Source organism: Prionailurus viverrinus, chromosome A3 (assembly GCF_022837055.1).
Source record: "Prionailurus viverrinus isolate Anna chromosome A3, UM_Priviv_1.0, whole genome shotgun sequence".
NCBI classification, from domain to species: domain Eukaryota; kingdom Metazoa; phylum Chordata; class Mammalia; order Carnivora; family Felidae; genus Prionailurus; species Prionailurus viverrinus.
Genome location: NC_062563.1, coordinates 48384369 through 48397337, shown reverse-complemented (window position 1 = coordinate 48397337; position 12969 = coordinate 48384369). Strand labels below are relative to the sequence as shown.

The window sequence follows — 12969 nt, the reverse complement described above, 5'->3', positions numbered from 1 at the left end:
CTTAGATGCAGGTTTCATGCAGTGCACAGTAGTACAGGAAGCAAAGATGCATAAAAGTAAAGGTTCCTAACCTCAAGAACCTTGGGAAGGGCATTTATCCTAGCTGGTTTCTAAATTCTCCTGTGATGTGTAGTTTGGAACATAGCAGTGAATTATAACTTTGTTCCCCTTTAAAAGTTATGATTTATAAGGAGCATTCTCTCATGCTTGATGCTAACACCAAACAATAGCGCCTTTCTGTGATTCACAAAGTATTTAAAATATATTTGAATAGAATTTAATGTCCTAGCACCTCCTGCCTGGAGGTGATCTTAATGTCACAGCATATTTCAAGTCAGGATGTGTTTCCCTGGAAGAGAATCTATAATTGGCAGAGGAGAACATTACAGCACTTGATACTTGTCTCAAGGGAACCCTCCTTTTTGTGAAGTGTTGCGTTATTGTTTTGATGAAGCTAGGCCAAGTCTTGAGCCAATAATCCTAAAAGGATTTTGAAAAGGCTTTTGTTTGTAAACAAACATCTTTTCTCTCCTTGATTGTTGATCACCTATTTCATTGACAGGCCTTATAGGAAGACTGTTGTCTTTAACCTGCATAAAAGTCATTGCGTCCCAGGTCTGGCCTGGATATGGCAGGCTTTTGGATGGGGGGCAAGTTACTTAGCCTCTCTGTGCCCCAGTTTCGTCTGCTGTAAAAAGGGGTAATAATAGTACATCTAATAGTGAGGGTTCCGTGAGTTTATGCATGTAAAACATTTAGAACCATTGGAGAAGGTGACTATGATATTAATTAGCATACTTGCCAAAATTGTCATCTGATATTTACCAAGGAAGTAGAGGGCCAGACAGATTAAGTGACTTTGACAGGATTTCAGAGCCAAAGACCTTTAGGACTGGATCTTTGGTCCTTTAATGAAAGATTTGAAAGGGCTTTGTACCATGTGTTATTTATCCTATGGGGAGTAATTGTGTTATTTTCAGTGATGCTTGGTTCCAAGAAATCTTGGGGAAGAAGAGTACTCAGTTCTCTGAGTTTTAATAGTATATAATTACTTGAAGCTAAAAACCAGCCCTAATTCTCTGTCAGTTACTGTGGAAAGACCGATTCTGTATCAATTTTAGATGTTTAGAATCTTCTATTATGTCTGGCATCATCTGTACCTGTCCTCATCCTTCTAGACTGGGTTACCTGGTAGTCTACCCTGTCACCCTTCTTTTGATACAGAATTTTCCCATCTACTTGTTATTCTTTCTTGAAACCACAGTGTAGTCCACCTCCATGTCAGACTCCTGAATTAACAAAACTCACATACCGATGTATCATCAGTATCAGTATCATTTGAGCCATGTATTTAAGAGCCGACCGGTTCGTGCTTTAAAGGCGACAGATGATGCTGTTTTGATGACATGGCAGCCATTAGAGTTAGGTGCTCAGCCTATTGCAGCATATTTTACATGGACTCATTCTCATTATCCTAACTGCAGATTAAAATGTATTAGGAGCTCATCTCCTTCACTCCATGTTTATCCAGCACCCACACTGGTTTCGTGGCAATACTGTATTGTCACTACTATACTATAGCTCTTCCTTTTTTATTGCTTTCAGTAAGATTACATGAAAATATACATTGTATATTCCCGAGAAAAGATCAGTCATGTATTCTGTGTACAAGGCACAAGTCCCATGCTAGTCTGCAAGATGTTCCTAAGCCACTAAGGGGTGCAACCATCACAAAATACCCCTTATTGGTGTTCTCCTTTTCTTCTTGACTGCCATTTAGACAGTAGTGTGTTTTTGTAGTTGTGGAATTGAATTAAAACTTACTCTTTCTGAAGGGCTTAGCACAGTATAGCAAAACTACCACCAAAAGAGTAGCGTTTTCAATTTGTTTGTTACCAGGAGTGAGCTATTAAATTTTGTAGTTAATTTCAAATTCAAATGTAAAATCTTAAAGAGCTGCAAGTGAGATCTTAAACTGGCCTGAATATGACAGTAAAGTTTGGAGTTGCTAAGGCATCTCTTGCTGTCTTCTCCATCTTGTTTGTAGGAGGCCAGGTGGGGGCTAGCCAGCACAGTACACATGAAAGGGAATGGCTCCTTAAGAATGACAGTCAGAAGATGTTCTGCATGGTTAATACTGCCTTCTCCTGCTTTTGAATGCTGCCCAGTCATAAAGCTTGTAAAGAGCCATAAATTTGGCAGTGTCAAAGTAAATTTAATGAAAGATCCTACTGGGTTATCTTGAAACAATTATGAGTCTATAATTTCCTAGCTGTTTTTGAAAATTGGGAATATTTCTTAAACATTGTAGGCCATAAATTTTCAGTATTCTTCACTTAGCTTTATTTCTACAGAGATTGTGTTTAAGTTTTGCCAAAATATGGTGAGGACATATGATAGCATTTGTAAAGCAGTTAGGACCCCCTCAGTTACAATAGATACTCAAGTGCAGATTGAACGTTAAAAAAAGAAAAATCATTAAGCTCTGATTTACTTAGAGACAAGTAGTATAGTATATGAAATATATATGTACATTTCTTATAAATTTATTATGTTAGAATATAAAAAATAGACCTACATATTGGGTAATTATAACATATATACAAGCTATAATAATGTATCCTATATTATTACATATAGGAAGACCAAACCTAGGTTCAGTCTCTCTCTATTAGTGTGGTGACCCCTAGCCCAGTAAATCATTCTTGGAGTTTGTTTTTCTCAGCTTTCAAATGGGCAAAGGGAAAGAATCTGCTTTTCGGAATTGTAAGGATTGACTGAGGTATTAGAATGCTTATTAAGCTGCATGGAGCTATATTACTGTTAATTTATGAACATTTGGTTTTCTAATATTAGTGCCAAGTTACAGTTTATGTATCAAATGGCAAACTCTTTCTAGATTGGCCTTATTCTGTTTGCATTTTTGCAGTTTTTGCAGTGCTCACCGTATATTCTCTCATTCTCATGAGCCCTGTGAGGTGTGTTTGTTTAGAAGAGGCAGAAGGGGACCCAGCACCCCAGAAGAGTTATATTTTGAATGTCTCTTTAATATGTGTGGAGACAAACATGATTTTTCTCCTTAGTTACTAATATGTTAATGATTGGATAGCCTCATATTGAACTGTTGGGGCGTTCCTTGAATTCCTATGGATTATAATGTATTATTTTTTAATGTGCTATTAGATTCTGTTTTTAAATATTTTCTTTTGAATTATTGTCTTTGCATTTCATTTGTGGATGGTCCATCAAGTTGAAGTATTGATGTGACAAGTGCTTCATGAGAATATAGACATTTTCCTTTCACCCGGTGCTCTGGTCTTTGAAGGTTCAGGTTGGAACCCTTTTCTAGTGAAATCCGGACTTTTTTGAATGTTCTTTATTTCAGTAGTTGTTTTCCTCTGTCACTTTTGTGTTTGTGTGTTTCCCCTTCTCTCTTGATTCTTTTGATCCTTTTTCTCCTAACAGCTAATATTTTGACTCAGAGGTATTATTAGTTTCCTGTTTTCTGCTTTATTTACCTCTGTTGCTCTCTTTTCTTTTGCCCTCTGGCTCCTTTGGGGAAAATGGAGGATGGAATATTTCAGTATTTCCATTATTTTAGTTATGTGGATCCAAATATTGATGTATGAATTTTCCTTTAAAACTGTGTTAATGTTTTAATTGTATCCCCCAGATCCTGGTATATAGTGTTTTTTATTGTAATTCGTTTCCCCTTTGACCCAAGAGTTGTTTGCTGGTTGTGTTCCAGATGAAGGTGCTTTTTTCTTGTATGTGATTTTTATTTTTTTTATTTTTTTAATGTTTATTTATTTTTGAGAGAGAGAGCACAAACTGGGGAGGGGCAGAGAAAAAGGGGAACAGAGGATCCGAAGCAAGCTCTACACTGACAGCAGCTAGCCCAATGTGGGGCTCGAACTCAGGAACCATGAAATCATGACCTGAGCCGAAGTTAGACACTCAACTGACTGAGCCACCCAGGCAGCCTGATTTTTTATTTCTGGTTTTATTTCATTATAATCAGAGAACTTACTGAGGTTTTCTTTCCCACCTGATATATGATTGGTGTTTATGAATGGCCCGTGCACACTTGCAAAGAAGGTGGATGTTCTCCTCAGAGTGTATGACTTGATAGAGATCCTGAAAATCTAGGCATTGATTATGTTGTCAAGGCCTTTCACATTTGTGTTTATTTTTTGTCCCCTTGACTTGCTTTGGACTAATGAGTATAGTCACGTGTCCTCTTATAAGTGTGTTTCTGTCTTCTTGCATCTCTTGTCTTGTAGTTTCTGCTTTATAAAGGTGTCTACTATGTTTTGGTATATAGATGTTCACAACTATAATTTCATTATGAATTGTATCTTTAGCATTAAGAAGTGAATTTCTTTCTTTCTTTTGATGTTTTTGAGCTCAAATTCTGCCTTGTTTGATACTGGAGTAGCAGTCCTTGCTTTCTTATTTGCGTTTGCCTGCTTTTAGGACTGTGTTATGTAAGAGGATTGTACATTCTGCCTGCTGCCGTGTGACCTGTGCTGCTGGGCTCTGGGCAAAGTGCACTTCCCCTCCCCATTGAGTCTGTCCTGGCCCTTAGCTGACTTTGACTGGGGGAGCAAGTGCAAGGGGGTGTGCACTCTACCCAAGTGGAAGCTGCAGGGGCTATCCCTTGCTTCTGCTGTGGTTTTTCTCTGTCATAAGAGTACACTAGAGAGAGGGCTGCATTCAGAATAGAGAGACATGACACATGGAGAAAAAACCAGCACCATCAGCCTGCAATAACAGGTAAAGTGAGTGAGAAAGAAGCTTTTGGAGATTGGGCGGTTATTTGTTGTTGGAACAAATCAAATAAAAGTTGGTTGATGTATGTGGTATCCTTTTGACCATGTCTTTATTCTTAAACCTTTCAGAATAGCTTTATTTTAGTTGTATTTCTTGTATTGAGCACACAATATTGTATTGGCCTTTGTTTTCTGAGAAAATCTAAAAATCTTCAGTCCATTTATATTATTGGTATGACTGGTATATGATTGGTTTTTAATTCTGTCATCCTGCTTCGTTCTATTTATTATGTGTAATGTTTTATTTGCAGTCTTCATGTGATCTCTTTTCTTTGCTTTTTATTTAGGAAATTTTGTATTTTTGTTCTACTGGTAACCTTTTTTAATACCCTTAGCTCCAGTAGGCATCTAGAATTTGTTTGCTGTGAAAGACACCCATTACCTATGTGCCAATCACTGAGCCTGTTCTAAATTTTCCCCTTTGTCCAGTGATATGTGTGTGGGAGGACAGGGTTCAGTTATTTGTACTTTTGGGGAACAGATGTTGGGAAGATCTGTTTTGGGAACAGATTCTGTCTCTTTTTGTTTGTTTTTTGTCTTAGATCTATAATAAAACATATTCCGTGGCACCACCATCAGCATTTTTACTTATGTTCCCTAGTTATCTCATAGATGGAAGCCAGTGTGATATTCCTTAAGTTCTTGTTTCTATCGCTGGTATTTAATGGTTGGCTTGGCTGGTTGTGTAATATTTGGCTCACACTGTTTTTCCCTTGAGCTTGTTCAGAAATGTTCCCTATTGTTTTGCTTTGTATGTTGTCTTGCTTTGTATGTTGCTGTTGACGTCTGGTTGAAGTTAACCTGATTTTCTTAATTTTGTAAGTGACTTTGCCTGGAAGCCTGGAGCTTTTCTTTATAAAATATAATAGTTTTATTATATGTGTTTTACAGTAGACCATTCTGAGTCCGTTTTCCCAGTACGTGGTAGGCCCTTTTGGTATTTTGATTCAGTTCTTCTTTTGTTTCCATAAAATTTTCTGAAAGTGTAGTTTTAAGTATTGTTTCAATGTTTTGATATATTTTACTTCCCTTTTCAGGGACTCCAGTTACATGGATATTGGCTCTTTGCTTATCCTCTCTATCACTTTTTCTTAGATCCTTTTCCCTCCCTTGTTTCATTTCCATTCTCGTGGGTGTTTTTATTTTTCTCCTCAGTGTCAGTAGAATCTGTTCTCCCTGTAGGTGTGTTCTAGCCAAGATTTTATTTCTGAGATGATTTGGTCTTTTTCTTTTTTTCCTTCTAGAATTTCTAGAATTTGAAATGAGTTCATAGTCTTATTTTTTTGTGCATGTAAGGAAGGAAGAACTTCACCTTTTTTCTCTACTCCCCTGGGTTCTCCAGCTGGGGCTCTACAAATTAGACAGAATATAGACTAACAAGAATAAATAGTGTATTGAACATGTACAGTGATGGGTAACTCAAAGGGGTGATTGGAACTTGGGCTTATAGCATCTTAAAGAACAGTGCATTTGTAGAGAAGTGTCAGGACAAAAGGTTTTAGGCTTCCAAGAAGCAGCAGACTGGGGAACAAAGGAGTGAGATTTGTTTGTGCAAGCCCATCTCCGTATCAACTTTCCATCTGCTTCACGACCATAAAACTTTTCCAGGAGAGGGGATTTATGGCAGTCCCCATTTCTTTTTTTTTTTTTTTAATTTTTTTTTTTTTTTCAACGTTTATTTATTTTTGGGACAGAGAGAGACAGAGCATGAACGGGGGAGGGGCAGAGAGAGAGGGAGACACAGAATCGGAAACAGGCTCCAGGCTCTGAGCCATCAGCCCAGAGCCCGACGCGGGGCTTGAACTCACGGACCGCGAGATCGTGACCTGGCTGAAGTCGGACGCTTAACCGACTGCGCCACCCAGGCGCCCCATGGCAGTCCCCATTTCTTAGAAGTTTCTGCATTTAGTCAAATAGGGGAAGCTCTGAGAAAGTGTCTTTCTGTATCTGCTATTCTCATTTTCCTCCATTCTCATTTTCCTTATGCCAAAGTAGTTTATTTTGAGGTGGCATATTCTGTTCCCCTGAATGCTCTTGCATTCTGAGTTTTGAATTTCTGAACTGTGGTGTAGTTTCATATCTATAAATGATTGTTTAATAATATTTAAGTTATATGGGATTGTTTGCCTTGGGGTAGTTTGGGGGGGACATTTTTGTCAGCTGCAGAGTTTTTATTCTTGGAACATTGTAGCTTTGTATGGATGCTGCTTACCTTTTTTGTTTAGTGTTGGAGTTTCTTGGTCTCATAACAATGTGTTTCTGTGATGAAAGATGAGGGGTTTGGGTGGTTTCACGGGTTTCTTAATTTGAATGCTCTCTTCTGTTGATACCATTAAGGACTTTTTTTGATGACAAGTATAAGGGAGGGGTGAGTAGGGGCTTGGTGTGACTCCCAGTGCTGTGACACCCCTTTGTTTTCTAAGACTCTTATCTTCCACCACTTGCTGTCTTTCCCTTCACGACTAAGCTTCCATAGATCTGCCCCTGCCTCCCCCAGAAACAGGGCCACCTCTAGCCAAGTTCCCCTCTAGTTCCCCAGGCCCAGTGCTCCAGCCCTCTAGGTCTCCACCTGGCTTCTATGTTCCCTCACTCTTGTGCAGCCCTTCCTTGCTGCTGGACCCTGCCTCATCCCCTCATGTCCATGCATGTCCTCCTGTCGTCCAGGAGGAGCAGTGTCACTGGCTCTGCTAGTTGGGGGTTTTTATTTCTCCAGTCTATTATTTCTTCATCTTGTTGAATTCTCCTAGTTTTGCTGTTGGCACGGATTACAGGTGGTTGTATCTGCTCCTTGTTGATGTGTCTGGGTTTGGAGGATGTTAGGACAAGTTGGTATTTAGTCACTAACCATGATCCTGTAGAATTTCCAGGTCTCATCAGTGTTTCTTCCAGATTGAGATTCAGTTTGAAGATTGAATTTTTATAAAGATTGAGATTAAATGTAAAAACTTCTCATGGCAAGTCATGTTGTGCATGTCATTTCTGAGTTTATCCAATAATTACTGTTGTTCGTTTTATTGTATATTTAAGTATCTTGATTTGTTTTATTAATAGGTCCAAATATACATTCTCTCCTCTGTAAGAAAGGTTACTCTCCATACCAAGTCCAGGCACTGGGACTGTTACCAAAATCAAAACGAACTTTCTTTGCTCTACATGTTCTCGCAAACTTCATTTCAGGAAATGACACTTTTGTCAGACATTCCTTAAATGTCTCAGATTGTTTTCTGTGTCTAAGAATCTATGATTATTTTTAAAGTGAAAAGTTCTCAGAAAATGGAATCCAGAGGCCAAGACAGGGCACTGAGGCTGCATCAGTGTTGATGGTGTGGTCCTCATGCCCAGCTTCTGCTGGCTGCTCTGGTGGAATTTCTCTGAGGCCCTGGAGGGGCTGCCTGCTCTGTGCTGGCAGGACCTATCTAATAAATGACAGTGTTCCTATAGTCTGACTTTGTCCAAAACTGTGTCCTTGTCACTGCTCCTCCTATTACTGTTTGTGAAAAAACAAATGACCTTGATCTAATGGTTTTATAGACATTTTTGGTATAAGAGTTCAAGGTAGCTTGATGAAGAGCTTCTTCCTGCTGCAGACCTCTACTCTCTGCATCGCATGAAAGAAGTTGGACTGTTTAGAAATATATTAAACTTAGCAGTTAATTAATCTTGCACGGGTTGTGTTTATCTAGGAAAACAAGTTTTTAGAATCTAGAGATTATAGAAATGAAGTGCAGATGAAAATAAGTTGCTTATGGAAGGTAAAAAATAGAATAAATAGTTCTATGTGGCTGTGATGTTGTGATATAATAGGAAGTATATATTTGTTCTTCATCCCTGGTTCCTGACACAGTAAAGCCCTTGTGGGATCCTGAGTGGTGAGGGTGAGAGAAGCATTTCCTGTATGATAATAAGCCCCTTTCAACCATACTGTAGTGTATGCTAATGAGGTGACTGTTGGTGGGTTCCCAGTTGGCTTCAGGATGGGGGCTGGTTGTCCGAGGAGCCAACCATATGATTAGAGGGTTGGAACTTTCGGCCTCACCCCTAAGCCTCCCAGGAGGGGAGAGGGGTTGGGGACTGAGTTAATCACCAGTGGCCAGTGATCAGTCATGCCTGTGTATGGAACCTTAACAGAACTCCAAATGATGGGTTTGGAAAACTTCTGAGGTGGTGAGCATGTGGAGGTGGTGAGCATGTGGCGCCCCTGGAGCTGGTGTGGATGCCCCTTGCACTCCCTGCCTATATACCTCCCTGGATACATCTCTTCCATTTAGCTGCTTCTGAGTTACATCATTTGTGATCATAAATAGTTTCCCTGAGTTCTGTGAGTTCTACCAAATTAATCAGATTGAAGAGGGGGTTGTGGGAACCCCTGATTTGTAGCCAAGTTAGAGATATGAGTACTTTGAGGACTCACTGCTTGAGATTGGTGTCTGAAGTGGGGGCAGTCTTGTGGGACTAGGCCCTTAACCTGTGGGGTCTGCACTGACCGGGTAGTGTTACAATTGAATTGAATTGTAGGACACCCAGCTGGTGGCTGCAAAGAACTAGAAAATTGCTTGGTGTGGAAAATGCTGCAGGTTTGATGTCAGAAGTGTTGTGAGTAGAGAACAGTGTTTCTATTAATGGTAGAGATATTTTAAACAGATTCCTAATTTTCCTTTCCTTTTCTGGATGCTTTCTGTATTTGCTTATTGTTTCGAATGATATATGGGAACACTATCAAAAAACTGTACTATGGATAGTTTCTTCCATCCAGACTCTGAGAAGTCAGCATTATTATTGAGGCCTGTGTGCCAAGCCCTGTGGTAGTGTCTGTCCTCAGTCAGCCTATAGGCTAAAGTAATGTTGCTCATAGTGAAAATAAGGAGCTGTCCTGTTTGTGGGGCTTCTCCCTGTTTGTAGTCCTTTGGTGTAGTTTGACATCCCTTCAGCATACTCTGATGATAGGATTAGATTTTGTCTCTAATTCTGCTTTCACATTATCACAGCACTGTCAGTTATCACCTTTTATGATACTTTTACTCAGGTATTTTGTGATTTTAGAAGCAGCTTTATTTGTACCTCAGCAGTTGCCTCCTTTGCTTTTGGGTAGGTCTCAGGATGTGTGTGCCATTAGTCCTCATGATTCTACTTTAACGTCCCCCTCTTCCCACCCACAGTCTTAGAAGAGGATGTACTATAGTTGCCAGTGTTTTGTAGTGCTCTGAAATAGTTCTTACTCAGGATGAGGAAAAATCAAGACTTTAGATTATTCGAGGATTAATTGGTTTTTAAAAGATCAGTGATTTGTCTGCATGTAGATATTATTGGAGCTCTTTGAAATAATGGGATGTAATTTCCCAGTCTGGCTTCTTCTCCCTCTCCTCCCACCTCCCCAGCATCTGAATGGGAACAGACAGGATGGGATTGCTGCTCTGCAGTTCACCAGTGGGACATGTCATGGCTCTGACCACATCTCGTCAGTGGAACATGGAAGGTGGGATGAGTACTCTCAGATCTTTTCCAGCCCTGAAGTTAAATATTTTTTCTTCAGCATTCTGATCTCCTCTTGGGCAAGAACATTCTTTTCTTAGCCTTTCTGACATTTACTGATCTCAGTGAATGTCTCCTGAATAAGCATAATCAAGAAGAGGAGGGAGTCAGCCTTGCTCGTAGAATTGAGGGGTGGTGGGGTCAGCTGGGGCTGCATGGTGGAGAGGATGGAGGCGATGGTGGTGGTGGTAGAAGTGGTGGTGGTGGTGATGATGATGAAGGTGGTGGTCGTGGTGGTAGAGGTGTCGGTAATGGTAGTGGTGAAGGTAGAGGTGGTGAAGGTGATTGATGATGGTATAGGTGGTGGTGGTGGTGGTGATGGTAGTGGAGGTGTTGGTAATGGTGATGGTGGTGGAGGTGGTGAAGGTGATTGATGATGGTGTAGGTGGTGGTGGTGGTGGTGGTGGTGGTGGTGATGGAGGTGTTGGTAATGGTGGTGGTGATGGTAGTGGAGGTGTTGGTAATGGTGATGATGGTGGTGGAGGTGGTGAAGGTGATAGATGATAGTGGTGGAGGGAATGGTAGTGGTGGTAGTGGTTCTTATCCAGGCTAGTCACTGTTTTCTTTCATGGTAGAGAAACCATTTTCTTCTTCAAATTCAGGATAGGATAATCTCCAAAAATAGTTAGGTTTGTCTCAAGTTAGCTTTTCTTCTTGTCAGTTCAGTGCCATGTACTTAAATTATATCACTTCATAATGTAGATCCTCTCATAGAAACTTGTTTCTCTTTTCAAGGATCTTATACCTCATTTATAGAGGCCTCAGATAACAATCATTTGAATTATTTGAATGTGAATTCTGAATGTTTGTCCTTAAAACTTATAAAATTTAACTTTCACATGCATAGAACACAGTAGGCATTTGGAGTGATTTCAGAATTACATTTTTCATGAATTCTTAAAGTTATGTTGTGTTTATGACAAGTGAGTTTCTCTGGTGCTTTGAAAATGAGTATACTTCTTGTGATTCTGTTTTAGAAGAGGTGAGCGTCTTAAGTCTTCATAAAAAAATACATTCATTATTTATATAATGATCACTGAATTTGACATCAGGTGTCAGCTCCACCACTGACTTTAGCTGGATGACCTTGGGCCAGCCATTGACCTCCAGGTACAATTTTCTCTTCTGTCAAATGGAGTTAGCATCTTTAATGGTGGTTGTAATAAAGAAAATGACATAACATATGTGGAAATATCCAGCATAAACCCTAGCATAATGTAGGCGTTCTATTATTCCTAGCTGAATCTGTCTCTGAAAATAATAGGATAAAGTACATTTTAATTAAGCTGGTTTTATTTGAAAACCTTTAATAAGAATGATTGAACTATAATTACAGTGCAAGATTGCTGGTATGCTTTAGAAAAATAAGACAAGAAAGTGGTAAGTCTTTGTTAACTCCAAGGAGCTATGGCTAAAGATTGAAAACTTAGGTTAGGAATTTTCCATTAGGATAATTAGCTAATTGTTTTTTTTTAATATGCAGATTTGAAGTTGAGAAAAAGGAACATGAGGGTGTGATTAAAGGAAAGCTTTGCTTATTCTGACACCACATTTTTGGTGTGGCTTGTCACCATCCTGTCATTTGCTGTGTGACATAGCTGCCAAAGTTTTTTTTGTTTGTTTGTTTTTTCCTTTTTTTGTTGGGGGAAGGGAGTGGTGCAACTTTAAATATAATTCACATACCATGTGATTCACCCGTTTAAAGTGTCCAGATAGCTGTGTAACTATCCTAACAGTACATTTTAGAATATCATCACCGCCACAAAAAAAAAAAAACTCTATCCTCCTTGCCCCTCCTCCTTTTTCTCCAACACTGTAGGCAACCTGTTTACTGTCTCTATAGATTTACTTATCCTAGATATCCTACAATATGCTCATGTGTGACTGGCTTCTCTCACTTAGCATGATGTTTTCAAGGTTTATTGATATATCAGTACTTCATTCCTTTTTATTGTCCAATATCCATTCCATGTATAGACCACATTTTATTTATCTTTTCTTCAGTAGATGGACATTTAGGTTGTTTCCACTGTTTGGCAGTTACGAATAATGCTGCCGTGAGCGTTTATGTTTGTATACAAGTTTTTGTGTGGACATAGTGTTTTTATTTCTCTTGGGTGTATACCAAGGAGCAGAGTTGCTGTCTCATACAGTAACTATGTTTAACCTTTTGAGAAACTGCCAAATTAACAGTGGCTGTGCCATGTTATATTTGTACCAGCTGTATAGGAGGGTCCAGTTTCTACACATTCTCCCTAACATTTATTCTTATCTGCCTTTTGATTCTAGTCATCCTAGTGGGTGTGAAGTGGGATCTCATTTGTGGTTTTGACTTGCATTTCCCTGATGGCTAATGATGTTGAGCATCTTTTCATGTGCTTATTGGTTATTTGTGTGTCGTCTTTGAAGAAATGTCTAATAGATACTTCACCTATTTTTTAATTGAGTTACTAGTCTTTTTTATTTTTGAGTTGTGTTGTTTACATATTTCAGATACAAGTCCCTTATCAAGACAGATCCCTTATTTGTACAAATATTCCCAAAAGTTTTTATGCCTTCAGTACATCAGTCTAGCTACAGTAATCATCCTGATTGAGTACCTACTCTG

General features: G+C 39.2%; 1 protein-coding gene across 4 annotated transcripts in view; it reads left to right on the top strand.

Annotated features, from left to right (window-relative positions):
• NAPB (NSF attachment protein beta) overlaps positions 1-12969 on the top strand; it is a 41107-nt gene that overhangs the window by 1346 nt on the left and 26792 nt on the right. Inside the window, exon 1 of one of the 4 annotated variants that reach the window (XM_047852977.1) lies at positions 8938-8996. The exons of 2 other annotated variants lie outside the window; for them this stretch is intronic. The gene's annotated coding sequence lies outside the window, so the exon portion shown is untranslated. Of the gene's footprint in view, positions 1-8937; positions 8997-11367; positions 11472-12969 lie in introns of those variants that run through there. One more of the 4 variants, XM_047852976.1, reaches the window with a different exon arrangement.